Source organism: Rutidosis leptorrhynchoides, chromosome 4, assembly GCF_046630445.1.
Source record: "Rutidosis leptorrhynchoides isolate AG116_Rl617_1_P2 chromosome 4, CSIRO_AGI_Rlap_v1, whole genome shotgun sequence".
NCBI lineage: Eukaryota > Viridiplantae > Streptophyta > Magnoliopsida > Asterales > Asteraceae > Rutidosis > Rutidosis leptorrhynchoides.
The window spans coordinates 98,262,122-98,277,203 of NC_092336.1; positions in this window are offsets into that span (position 1 = coordinate 98,262,122).

The following is a 15,082-nucleotide window of genomic DNA, read 5'->3' on the forward strand; positions in this document are numbered from 1 at the left end:
TTGGTACATACACATCAAATCAACATCCTAATCAACATTATTACTGCCCTAGATATGAGGTAACTAGGATTTGTCAAGTAGTATGAATTATTAGTAAGAAAACAAAATTAGGAATCCTTTTCTTTCTTTATAAACTAAAAACGTTTTTATAAATGAACACCATTTCTTCACTCCATTTTCTCATACCTACACCCTCATTTCTCTCTCAAAATACTCCTAACTTCATATTTGATCATCTTCAAGCATTTTCAACATCATTTAGCTTCAATTACAAGCCTTAAACAACATAAGAAAACTCTTTCAAGAACATATCAAAATAACCACCCATTTGAAGAAGTTTACTTCCAACCTTTTGATCTAACTCCACCACTCTTTGATTCCAAGATTATTTCTTATCTTTTGTAGTAACTTTGTCCAAGTAACTTGAGGTAGTAACCTTGTTCATAATCTTATTCAATTCATATTCATATAGCTATCTTATTTTGTGGTATAAAATTTTAACAACAAGAACATAGTTTGAATGATTTCAAACTTGTTCGAAAACTAAATAGATCCTTCTAACTTGACTTTTAAAACACTTCAAGACCTGTAATATATCATAATGATATGCTAACCTAACAAGATATAACTTAGTTTTACAAAGAACATCTTAAAAACTGAATCTACGTCGTCGGAGTGCAACCGGGGGCTGTTTTGGGTTGGATAATTAAAAACCATCTTGAACTTTGAATTGGAAGTTCATGTTCTGGAAAAATGATATTTCTTATGAATATGTTAACACATAAAAATTTCATGGTTTAACTCAAAGTGTAAGTATTTTTAGAAAAATGATCATTAAATGTTGTTTTTATGATGGAAAATGATCACTTTCATAAGTGTCACCAAAGTTTGACCTATAACCTATGATTTCGAATACAAACTAAGGTATTTTCAGTTCATATTCTTAAAATTTGACTCGATCCAAGGAAGTGGCAAGTTGAACCAACAAAAACGGAGTTGTAATGAAGAAACTACGACTAAAACAAGATTGGGTATCCGAAGCTAGTTTAGCTACGAAAATATTTGGAGAAAAAGTAAATTAATCATATCTTTTCTAATTAATATGATATTTTATATATAGTTACTTATGATTTGATTTTATATATTTTAGGACCACCCGTAAACAACACGAGAAGATTAATCATAAGACCTCATGATTGTACGCAACACGTCATTTGACAACACGGTACTTTATGTACGCAACACGTCATTTGACAACATGGTACCATGGGTCGAGATTAATTCTGATCAATACGAATACGATGGGGTCTTTATTTATTTTATTTAAGCAACTAATTGTGGACCACTAACATCGGACTGCTAACTACGGACTAAGAAAATATTAAAAGTATAAAAAGTATAAATATATGTAACGATTACTTAAAAAGAAAATATGTTGATATATTATATATATGGTTAGGTTCGTGATATCTATCGGAGACCAAGTCGAATTAAATACCTTCAAGGCAAAAGTGAGTTTCATTTGCTCCCTTTTTAATTGCTTTTGCAATATATATTTTTGGGCTGAGAATACATGCGCTGCTTTTATACATGTTTACAAAATAGACACAAGTACTTAAAAATATATTCTACGTTGAGTTGTACCACTGGCATATTTTCCTGTAGCTTGGTAACTACTATTTACATGGGTATTGTAAACGCGAATCCTGTTGATAGATCTATCGGGCCTGACAACCCCAACCGGACTGGACGACCAGTATTCAACGGTTGCACAGTACTTTGTTTTGGTGACTACACTTGGTACGGTGTAGTGAGATTTCATAATAAAAGGAATATGCGACGTTGATTAAATGTTAAGTATGGTTACCAAGTGCTCAACCACTTAGAATGCTTTACATACACTTGCGAGTGTATTATGTTTATGATTAAGAAATCTTGTGGTCTATTAACATATTGAAATGATTGTTATGATAAACCTATGAACTCACCAACCTTTTGGTTGACACTTTAAAGCATGTTTATTCTCAGGTACGAATTAAGTCTTCCGCTATGCATTTGCTCAATATAAGGACATTACTTGGAGCCGATCATCGCAATGAGACCAAATGTTGATGACTTCATCCAGGTGGATTAGGACGGGTCGTTTCATAGTGTATCACAATCCTAATGCTCGAGATCGACATACAAAAGTTATCCAAAGTCGTTTCAAAAAGTCAATTTTGATAATAGTTCAACAAAACAAGACGTGCTTTACATAAGAATTCATTTACTCGGCTGGTAATATTTAGAAAATCCATTTTATCAATCTCGTAAACAAGTTGTTTAAATCTTAATTGCAGATTCAAAAGCAATTTCAATTAACGTCAATCATAATTCAGTTGATCATATGTTTTAATCCGTTCATCGAAACTATTCGATATCTAAATGAAAAGTTATTGATTTTTCGCCAGCTTTCCAAAAACATGCATATCATATACCTTTTATCAGTAATATATGTATTTAATTCGTGATTCATCATAAACTGTTTAGCGAAGAAATTTAGCATACAAGCATGCATAAATATATATACTCGAGCACTAGACATGAATACACAATTAATATATACAAGATAAGATATGAATGCTCACGTATCAATATTGTCATTCAATATTGTAGGAAAGTACGTAGACGCAACGGAGATGATAAACACTAGGTTTGACATGCGAACAATACCCATGAACATTACCCATAACTTCCATAGCTATAACCCATAATTTTCTTAGCTCTATCCCTCTCATAAAACTCGTTTTGAAATAGCTCGCTCATGACCTCGTCGTAGTATTTTATGTATAAATAATAATAATACTTACTTGTTAATTAATATTAATAATAATAATAATAATAATAATAATAATAATAATAATAATAATAATAATAATAATAATAATAATAATAATAATAATAATAATAATATATATGTTTATATATATTACAGAGAGTGAGAGAGATATTGAGAAAGGGTGTAAAACATTCGGCAGAAAAACTGGAACATTTATAGTACTTTTGCTGAAACTGAGCCCCATACGATCGCATGGATTTTATGCCTATTTCTCATGCGATCGCATGGCCCCAAAATCCAGCTCACAATTTTTTTAACTTTTAGCTTGTCGACATATTTTTATATAATATATATAATATATTTAATTTAAATAATTAAATATATATTATATTAAATTTACGTGCATAGTTGACTTGTAATTTTTGTTCCGATAAGTCGTACGTTGTCACTCGACTTATGTCCCGGTTCCGGTTTTTCGAACGTCCTTTCGTACACTAAAAAAACTGGCACTTTACCTTTCGTGACTCGTACCTTTGTCAAAATATAGATTTAAATTATTCAAAAACTATACCACTTGAGATATAACTTATACAATTGAGTGTTTTGGTCATTTACTTCTATAAATCAATGGCTCGTTATCTAACAAAGTATATTTAATAATATTGTTTTAAATCAAAACGTTTTGTAACCAAGTTACTATTTAAAAACACATTTTAAATATACGTCGCAAGTTATTCATATATCTAATTCCAACAATTAATATTCCTTATTATTGTATGTGTCCAAATTACGTTATTTAAACTAACACTTTATCATTTATTTCGAATATCGTTAAAAATGAACGATTTCCCAAATCAACGTGGACCTTACAACAGAGACTCGTAATAATATCATAATCTTTAGGGGACTCAATAAATATCTTTTAATTCAATCGTTTGGCATAATCTTTTAACTCCGTAGTTAAATATATCAATCAGATAATCAAACCAATAAGGTTAATGCACAGTATCGTTTTCATAACACTTCGTTACGTTATATATATATATATATATATATATATATATATATATATATATATATATATATATATATATATATATATATATATATATATATATATATATATATATATATCTATTTACATATATTTGTTCGCGAATCGTTGAGAACAATCGAAGGGTATTTGAATAGTTTAAGAATTTTAGGATTCAACTTCATAGACTTTGCTTATCGTGTCAGAAACGTTAAAGATTAAGTTTAAATTTGGTCAGAAATTTCCGGATCATCACAGTACTCCCCGTTAAAGAAATTTCGTCCCGAAATTTGAGTGAGGTCATCATGGCTAACAATAAAATTGTTTTTATGACGAATATGAGTTGATAAATAGAATTTTTATCACCGTTGAATAATATGGATAAAACAATTCAATTACTCGAGGCATATGAGGGAAGTTATCGTAATAGAGTGAAATGGATAATAGAGATGCGTCTTATCTCTTGACGTAGTAACGATTGATTTCCGGAATTTAAGGAATAGAAAATCTTCATAATCTAAATAAGATTTGATTCTTCAGAATTTGCGGAAATTAGGATTTTCTTTGATTAAATGTGTAATCTGCCTCGATTGCTATGTCTGATATTTTGCTATAAATTAACCACTTCCATTTCATTATTTTCACCACTCCTACATCTTCTTTCTCATTTCATACTTCCAAAAGATTGTGAAATGCTTCATCCAGTTCTGATTCTTGATATACTCCTAACTTTCATATCTGTCATTCTTCTTTTTCATCTACCACCAGAGAAAGTTATTTTCTTCTATCATTACCTTGGGGTTATAGTGTTTTTCATTCTTCCGTGTCTTTATATTGCTATACGCATTGATATACACGGTTTGTAATTTCAGGGTTGTTATAGGGCTTTATATTTTCCATTATATTTCGGAGCTTCATGCTTTCGTTTTCTCTTCCCGACTTTAAGTCAAGCGAATAATGGTCCAGAATTCGTACGTATGGAGTTTTGGATGAACATAGTTAATGTTCTAAGAAAGAAATCTTAATTACACGATCTTGATTTGGCAAATTACCAGAATATCGGAAAAAGACCGAATCATCAAGAAATATATTTTCTTGATATATTTAAAGATTATATGGAATGAAAGAGTTATGTAACATGGTTCATGATGAGGGTGGGATCTGTGAACCTTTATCACGTTCCATTAGAAACTCAGCATGACTTGCTGTAATATAATCACATTGATCAAGTGTCATTATATTATACTAACTCATGCTTCAATTCCCAACACTACTTCAAAAACATCCATTTTTCGAAATTTTTAGGATTTATAAACTAAAATAGTTTCTTTTTAGATAGCACAAAGAAATAAATGATTTCAGATAAGAATAGTTGTGAAAATATCTTCAGGAATATCGAAGATATTTATAATGAAAGATACGATGATATCTTAGAATTTCTAATATTGAAGAATGATGAAGAAGATTTGTTCGTAAAGGTTTAGAGTCAGGAGCAAGGTATTCGTTAATGAATTCAGCAGACACTGAATCATTTGGATTCTTTGAAGGCAGGTTTAGTCTTTGTGATTTGTCCACAGCCTCCTTCATGGTTTGCTCAATTCGTTTTCCAGTACCAAATTTTCTCTTTTTCTGTGCTTTTCCAACACACTACTCTTTATCATCAAACTTTCGACTGTTAAAGTCGTTTACAGTTTTTGCTGCTTCATCAGCTTTTTTCAAGATTTCGAGAACTAGTTCGTAGTTTAGGGTGTTTTTCAGAAACTTCACATTCGAAGTCTGTAAGTCTTGAAGGTAAACGTTATATGTATATATATAACTGTTGGCGAAAAATTGCTACGAAATTCAAAATACCGATTTGCTAATTCCCAGTAGTTGGTATGATAATTGTTGTTACAAGTTGTATATGGGTACTTGATAGAGTTTCAATGAATAATTATCGTAATTTTTCGGAGAGGCTTAATGATCAATGAAGTTGTTGATAAGTTTACTGCTAATGTGGTGGAATATGAAAGGTTCCCTGGTAAAAATGATGAAGGGGTAATCGTTATAATAAGGCTTATTCGAATGAACAATTGAAGGTGATTTTGCTGGAGTGGTGATAAACTGTCTATTTTGAAAAGGGATTGAAAAGTTATTTTAGCTAATAAATGCCAAAGGGTCTGACACGGATACGTGTTAAACGATGACTTTGATTTCGAGGGTTTTCTTTTAGGTACAAGACTGCGGTAACATGTGGTTGGATCATCATCTCGATGATTCATTATTTGAAGTGTCTTCAGGAATTTCGAGGGATTTGAACATAGATTGTAATCGTTAATATTCATATGATGTTCTAGGAATTTGAATGATACAAATACTTTTCTGGGTTCTATGATGTTCTAGCACAGTTTTGATGTCAAAGTATAGCTTTGAAAGATGTAGGAATCTAAGAATGATGTCTTTTGTTAAATCTTGACTTGGATTTTGATTTATCAAAATCCAAATATGTAATCAAATTTAGATGAGGATGGTTGCTTTAATTTTTATAAAAGAATATATATTGTTGTGAAAGTAGTGAGTATAGTTGATGATTTGTTGAATCAGAATTGAAGAATGTAACATATTAATTGTGAATTTATATATCTCTCGGGTATTACCTACCCGTTAAAATATTCTCACCATTAACAGTTTGTACAAAAGAATTTTCTTAATTACAATCTTTATGAAAATATACCTACATATATATTTTCCTTAGATGTAACCATAGATTTAATGAGTTAACATAATATTAATCTCATCTGGTTTTCGACTAGGACTAGAATATATAATCTCTAAAACTTTTAGAAACTACATATTCTCTGCAAAATATTTCTTTGATGAAGTTATGAATCAATACTTCATCGTTTGTTGTTGTTGGTATTCCTTGATATCTATGGTGCGTATGACGTTGATGTTCGAGGTACAGATTGTGATGTTGAGGTATGGGATGCGGATGTTGTTGTTGGTGGTGGTGATGGTACTGTTGGTGTTGCTGATGGTGGTACTGTTGCTGCCGGTGCTGCTGCTGGTGCTTGTAACCTTTGCACCACATTCTTCAAAGCCACTACCCGAGCGCGAAGCTCGTTGACTTCTTCTATTACACCGGGGTGATTGTCGGTTCGGACGAGTGGACGAATAAGATCTAGAATTTGAGATAATATATAATTGTGACGAGACACTCTGGAAATGAGAGAGAAAATGGTGTCTCGAATAGGTTCGCCGGTAAGTGCTTCAGGTTCTTCGCCAAGAGGGTAATGTGGTGGATGGAAGGGATCACCTTCTTCTTGTCTCCAATGACTAAGCAGGCTACGAACTCATCCCCAATTCATCCTGAATAGGTGATGGATGATTGGTTGATCCATTCCGGTTACACTGTCTTCGAAATTCAGGTGAATATCCATATCGAAATAGCTGTCGGAGTTTAAGGAATTTGAACTAGATACGGGATCCATCTTGTATAATTAGGGAGATGATTTTTGATATGAATTAGATTATAGAATTTAGTTTGGTATTCTTTAATACATAATTTACATATGTATATATAATACCAAATTCCATAAATCACGGAGAAATTTTTGGAAGGTGTCAGGAAAAGTTTACAGTAACAGATACGCTAAGATATGAATTTTTTTGTCTATACACTATTTATGCAATAAATGCAGGAAAACGTGTCTAGACTTAAGAATGATAAGCATGTAATTTCCGACAAGAAATGATAAGCAAAACTTTTAACATGCAGACACGGTCGAAGTCCAGACTTACTAATGCATCTTAACAACTATCAGTTAGACACACCCATGCAAGACCTGGTTCGCTAGGACCAACGCTCTGATACCAACTGTGACGATCGCTCCAAATCCATATGGACGAAGACGTCATTCATCGATTTCATTGCGAGGTATTTGACCTCCATATGATACGTTTTGTAAACATTGCATTCTTTTGAAAAGGCACACCATAAATGAATATTTAAATCAAAGGTTTTCGACATATGATGATTTCTACATACAGACAATCATCGTAATATAATAGTTTACAATAGTACTTCCGTTGATAATGCAGTCAAAATAAGATACATGGTGATGATTTAGTGAATGCAATGTTTCCTTGAAAAATATGCCATGTATGACTCCATGCACATAGCTTGTCTAACATATAAGCAAACAGCGGAAGACTTCTAGGAAACCTGAGAATAAACATGCTAACAAGTGTCAACACAAAGGTTGGTGAGTTTATAGTTTTATTGTTTCGTATAATATGTATATAAAGGTGGATCACATAATTTCAGTTGTTTCATCCAGAAACGTTTATCAAAATATTCTACAAGATTGAGCACCCTGGTAACTAAACTTTAACGTCTATATAATAAGTACCCCTGTTTTAACATACATGCAACCAACATGTACAATACACGTAAACCAACATGTACTAAACTCAAATAGCATACGTCTATTTTATAGTTCAGGCTAGGGTTTCTATACCTGGAACAGACGGGGATGTCAAGCCGTATGGATCCATATACAACTACTCGCACCCACCAGTTCTTATAACTGGCAGTTACTAGTTACCAAAGCTAAGAGATTTTCGGTTCAAACTCAGTGTAGAATTAAGTATGTACTTGTATCCATTGCGTTTAAAATAAAGTGCATGTATTCTCAGCCCAAAAATATAGATTGCAAAAGCAATTAAAAAGGGAGCATATGAAACTCACCTTAGCAGCATATAAAGTCGTTCACCGAAATGTGACCGAAACTCGGATTATCAAATAACCGTAGATCTCAACCTAGAGAACATATGTTGGTCAATAAATGTCTATCATGCTAGGTCAGGTCATAGTGTATCACAATCCTAATGCTCGAGATCGACATACAAAAGTTATCCAAAGTCGTTTCAAAAAGTCAATTTTGATAATATTTCAACAAAACGAGACGTGCTTTATATAAGAATTCATTTACTCGGTTGGTAATATTTAAAAAATCCATTTTATCAATCTCGTAAACAAGTTGTTTAAATCTTAATTGCAGATTCAAAAGCAATTTCAATTAACGTCAATCATAATTCAGTTGATCATATCTTTTAATCCGTTCATTGAAACTATTCGATATCTAAATGAAAAGTTATTGATTTTTCGCCAGCTTTCCAAAAACATGCATATCATATACCTTTTATCAGTAATATATGTATTTAATTCGTGATTCATCATAAACTATTTAGTGAAGAAATTTAGCATACAAGCATGCATAAATATATATACTCGAGCACTAGACAAGGATACATAATTAATATTTAAAAGATAAGATATGAATGCTCACGTATCAGTATTGTCATTCAATATTGTAGGAAAGTACGTAGACGCAACGGAGATGATAAACACTAGGTTTGACTTGCGAACAATACCCATGAACATTACCCATAACTTCCATAGCTATAACCCATAATTTCCTTAGCTCTATCCCTCTCATAAAACTCGTTTTGAAATAGCTCGCTCATGACCTCGTCGAAGTATTTTATGTATAAATAATAATAATACTTACTTGTTAATTAATATTAATAATAATAATAAATAATAATAATAATAATAATAATAATAATAATAATAATAATAATAATAATAATAATAATATATGTTTATATATATTACATAGAGTGAGAGAGATATTGAGAAAGGGTGTAAAACATTCGGCAGAAAAACTGGAGAATTTATAGTACTTTTGCTGAAACTGAACCCCATGCGATCGCATGGGTTTTATGCCTATTTCTCATGAGATCGCATGGCCCCAAAATCCAGCTCACAATTTTTTTAACTTTTAGCTTGTCGACATATTTTTATATAATATATATAATATATTTAATTTAAATAATTAAATATATATTATATTAAATTCACGTGCATAGTTGACTTGTAATTTTTGTTCCGATAAGTCGTACGTTGTCACTCGACTTATGTCCCGGTTCCGATTTTTCGAACGTCCTTTCGTACACTAAGAAAACTGGCACTTTACCTTTCGTGACTCGTACCTTTGCCAAAATATAGATTTAAATTATTCAAAAACTATACCACTTGAGATATAACTTATACAATTGAGTGTTTTAGTCATTTACTTCTATAAATCAATGGCTCGTTATCTAACAAAGTATATTTAATAATATTGTTTTAAATCAAACCGTTTTGTAACCAAGTTAATATTTAAAAACACGTTTTAAATATATGTCGCAAGTTATTCATATATCTAATTCCAACAATTAATATTCCTTATTATTTTATGTGTCCAAATTACGTTATTTAAACTAACACTTTACCATTTATTTCGAATATCGTTAAAAATGAACGATTTCACAAATCAACGTGGACCTCACAACAGAGACTCGTAATAATATCATAATCTTTAGGGGACTCAATAAATATCTTTTAATTCAATCTTTTGGCATAATCTTTTAACTCCGTAGTTAAATATATCAATCAGATAATCAAACCAATAAGGTTAATGCACAGTATCGTTTTCATAATACTTTGTTACGTTTTCAAGTTATAGTATATATATGTATCTATTTACATATATTTGTTCGCAAATCGTTGAGAACAATCGAAGGGTATTTGAATAGTTCAAGAATTTTAGGATTCAACTTCATAGACTTTGCTTATCGTGTCGGAAACGTTAAAGATTAAGTTTAAATTTGGTCAGAAATTTCCGGATCATCACACCCAATTACCCAATTTTAATATTTCGCCCAATATCATGATTACTTCGGCTTAAATAAGCATAATAATAACTTACATTAATTTAAAAAGGATGAACATAACTTACAATGATTAATAATAGCGTAGCGTTACACGGACAGAATTTCGACTTACACCCTTACAACATTCGCTAACATACCCTTATTATTAAAATTAAAATTAAAATTAAAATTAAAATTAAAATTATAATATATATATATATATATATATATATATATATATATATATATATATATATATATATATATATATATATATATATATATATATATATATATATATATACGTTTGAGAGAGAGATAGATAAAGATGTGTTTAAACTGGCCAAAACATGCGAAATTTATAGGATGTCACCAGATACTGTTCACCATGCGATCGCATGGGATTTGATCGCATGGCCTCTTTTTCCAGCTCATGTACTCTTGGCTCCTAGCTTGCCGACAGTTTTATATAATAATATAATATATATATAATTTTAATAATTAATTAAATATTATATTATATTCATGTGCATAGTTGACTTATAATTTTTAGTCCGTTGCGTCGAGCGTTGAGAGTTGACTCTGGTCCCGGTTCCGGATTTTCGAACGTCCTTTTGTACAATTTAATATCTTGTATTTTGCGTTTTGCTGCTTGTACTCTTGTAATTTTGAGACGTTTCTCACCAATAATTTGAACCACTTTGATTGTACTTTGTACTTTTGAGCTTTTTGGTCGTTTGCGTCTTCAATTCGTCGAATCTGTCTTTTGTCTTCACCTTTTATTATTTAAACGAATATCACTTGTAAATAGAATAATTGCAACTAAAAGCTTGTCTTTCTTGAGGGATAATGCTATGAAATATATGTTCGTTTTTAGCATTATCAAATATTCTCACACTTGAGCTTTGCTTGTCCTCCAGCAATATAGGCTTGAAATAAAAATACTAGAATCACTTCTTTATTCTTCACACTTTGTACATCAGTGAATTCTATACGGCGGTATGAACAATGGTAGTAACGTTGTGGTTTACAGTCCCATATGACTATGAAAATTTAGATCCTTAAGGAAATTGGATCTTTATGAAAACATTTGATCTTTTGAAAATTCAATCTAGTTTTTACCCTAGATAAGTTTTCCGGAATAACCCTTCACCGGTGTTTGCATATTATTTTTGTGGGTTTGGTGGGTTTCAGATTTGAAAATTTTAGCTCAAAAATTGCGGTTTTGTGTCACCCACTTGCTAACCTTGTATTGGGAAAGCAACACGTCCAGTATACTTGATCCGTATATTACCTTTCGGTAAACTACCATCCAGTTGTAAAGGAAAGCGTTGAACAAGCAACTGTTAAGGCAATGTCCCGTGACATGCTTTTAATTATGGTCTATATCGTGTCGGATGCAATTACTATCCTTGGTAGGAGCAATAGTAAAGCTCAACCTTATGATTTTTCGGTCTGGCACATGGTCCTGTCTTTGACCATGCTATGCAACCACCGTTCTTACAGTTGACACCCGATTTGGTTCAGGTGACCTGATGAATTCCAGGAGAATTCCTAGGATTTTACGTTCAATGGTAATGAACACAATAAAAATGGGTTTTCAGAAAACAAATCGGTTTGTAATTTGATCAAATTATTTTCTCGTTCAAGCTCGAGTTTAGATATCATCGAATTCCATGAGTTTGAATTCTCAATCTTTAAAAGTCAATCTCAAGGATTGAGTAATATCAGTCTCAAAAGCTGATTTTTGATCTTTAAGGAGATTATCCTTTCTGGGGATCTGATTCATTAGTCTTATCAAGCTAATTTGCATGGCGCCCTCCCCATTTTACGAGACAGATCCTCTCATGGTTAGGATAAGTCTGACCACTTAGCGACCCTGTTTGATGCTGAGGTCCGTGGATTTCCTGCTGATTTTAGAGATGACTTTTCTAGATTTTTCGTCAACCTACAGCTGGTCTGGACGACAACTTCATGACCTAAATCAAGAAGTGCGTGTCTTTTTCGGAAGACTTTACTTCCTTTTAATGATGGAATTGATTCATCGTGTAGATCCATCTTTCTTTCAAATATATTAAAATTTACCGGGTAAAACAGTTAATTTTTGTCCAAAACAAAAGTATCTTCAATTATTTGTACAAAAATATGTGATATATGTTTTAAATAACTTGGTAAATTTTTCCCACACTTGGCTTTTATTTTCTTTTCTTTGCCTTTTTATTGTCCTCTATTCCATTTTTAAATGAATTCTAACATTTTGAGTTGTTTCTCAATTTATGTCCTTTTCGAGGTAACAATAATTTCGGTATTAACACATAGTTTTATCGTTCATAAATATGTATAAACATGATTTTGAGTTCATTTAATTGAAAATTTTGCTAGAATTGGGTAGTCAGTATTTAAGACTAAGGCTGTTCTTTATTATCAGAGAGTACTAGATTATAATACAACTACTGCGTTACTAGTATTTTTAATGGTAACCAAGTGTATAAGTTAAAATTTTAAAAATCCGAAAGAATTTAACCCCTTCCCACACTTAAGATCTCGCAATGCCCTCATTTGCAAGAAATCAGTAACAATTTAAATTATTGAGGGTGATTAGCGTAGAAAAATGATTAAATTTTACCAAAGTTTCCAAACATATTGGCGTTTGTTTGTTGAATGATAAATGGTGCACATCATTTGTTCATTCCGTCTTGTTGTTACATCTCATTTGTTTTTTGTTTTGTCGTCAAAACTAGTAGCTTTTGCTGAACTTAATGCCAGTCTTTGAAAATGCGCTGTTTTACCCTGTTGTGTACAATTGACAATATACATACATACAAATAATAACATGCATGGTAATTTAAAATGGGTCATAACATCCCACTTTCAAATCAAATATGAAATATTAGTACAACATAATAAAAATATTAAACATTACAATAAAAGTATCACAATATTATATGTTTAAACATAAATAAATAGAAATAAAAAATAATAAAAATCAAAGAAATTACCAACGGGAACTATATCAATCTGGATAGGGGTTCCAGTTCATGTCGTCGGTCGGGTTCCATGGTTGGTGATAGGTGTACTGGTTAGGGTCGTAGAGAGTATATGGTTGTCTCATCTCGGGCTGGTGTGGAGGATAGTAAGCGGGTCGGGTCGGTACGTAGTGATCCTGAGGTGATAGCCGGCTCATGATCTGACGCTGATGATAGTCCCATCTATCATGCTGTCGTTGCATGGAATGCTCGTAATCATTCCGGGCTTGCCACAGCTCTAACCAACTAAATATCTCCTCATTTGTCATTTCTACCTCATCTAGACGCTGGTAGACGTCAGTCATAGCCTCCCTAATGACATCCTTAATGTCATCCGCTTCCTCCATTTCCTCATCTGAACCTCTCTCTACCTGTGGATGATTACCATCATAGGGTACTGCCTGGTTGCGTCTGCTCTTTAATAACTTAGCACCCTGATAGACCCTTAATCCTAAAGGCTCAACCTGTTCCCTACATACCAAAAGTGGACCCCCTTGTTCCCTATCTACACCTAAATACTCTCCAATGAGAGTAACAAAAATACCTCCTCCTATTACTCCCCCTTCCTGTATTCCTTCCACCATCTTAGACAAATAAAAACCAACACAGTAAGGGATATTAACAAAGCCTCTTGGGTTTCGAATACACTTTAGGTAAAATAAATCATGTAAGGTCATTTTCTCCTTATTGTGACCTCTCTGTGTAATCGAGTTAGCCAGAAATCTATGAATTATACGAAGCTCGGCTTTGTTAATATGTAAGTAGGAGTGTGCTCCTGCCCGCCCAAAAACATTATAATCTGACATACGCCTCCAGACGGCGTTAGCATCAAAATTCCTATCTACCCTTTTACCATGATAAATCAAATTCATACAATCGGGTAGTAGTAATTCAGTGGGTGTATATATCTGTAAAGCCCGGGCCATGTCCAGCATGGACATCCTGTACATCCTACGACCAAGTATAAATCTAAGAAAACTTCTATCATCTAACCTAACTACATCCGCATTAAGTGAAATAGTACTCATAAGCTCAACGCACCATTCCTTATATACAGGACTACGAATGGTGAATAAACGTTCCCAATCAGGAAAAGAAGAGCTGCCATACCTTTGGATCAAATGATGTCTAACTAAGTTAACTAGTTGGACCCTTTCCAAAGGCTCCCAATCGATTACCCTCGGCACTTCTACATTTTTCGTCACCAATTTGAATTTGTTACTTTGATATGTCAGGTAATCACTCCAACTCCGATCAAATCTCAAATTGGGATGCAACTGTTATTCATGAATCATTGGGTGTTGTACTACCGGATGCATCGGAAATACTACGTAGGCATCAATATATTCTTGTTGCGGATCATAATAAGGTACATGTTGATCAGGTTGTTGTTGTTGTTCCTGTTGTTGCTCCTGTTCAGGTTCATATTGCATTTCTGGTTCAGGTTCTGGAGCAGGTTGTCTAGAT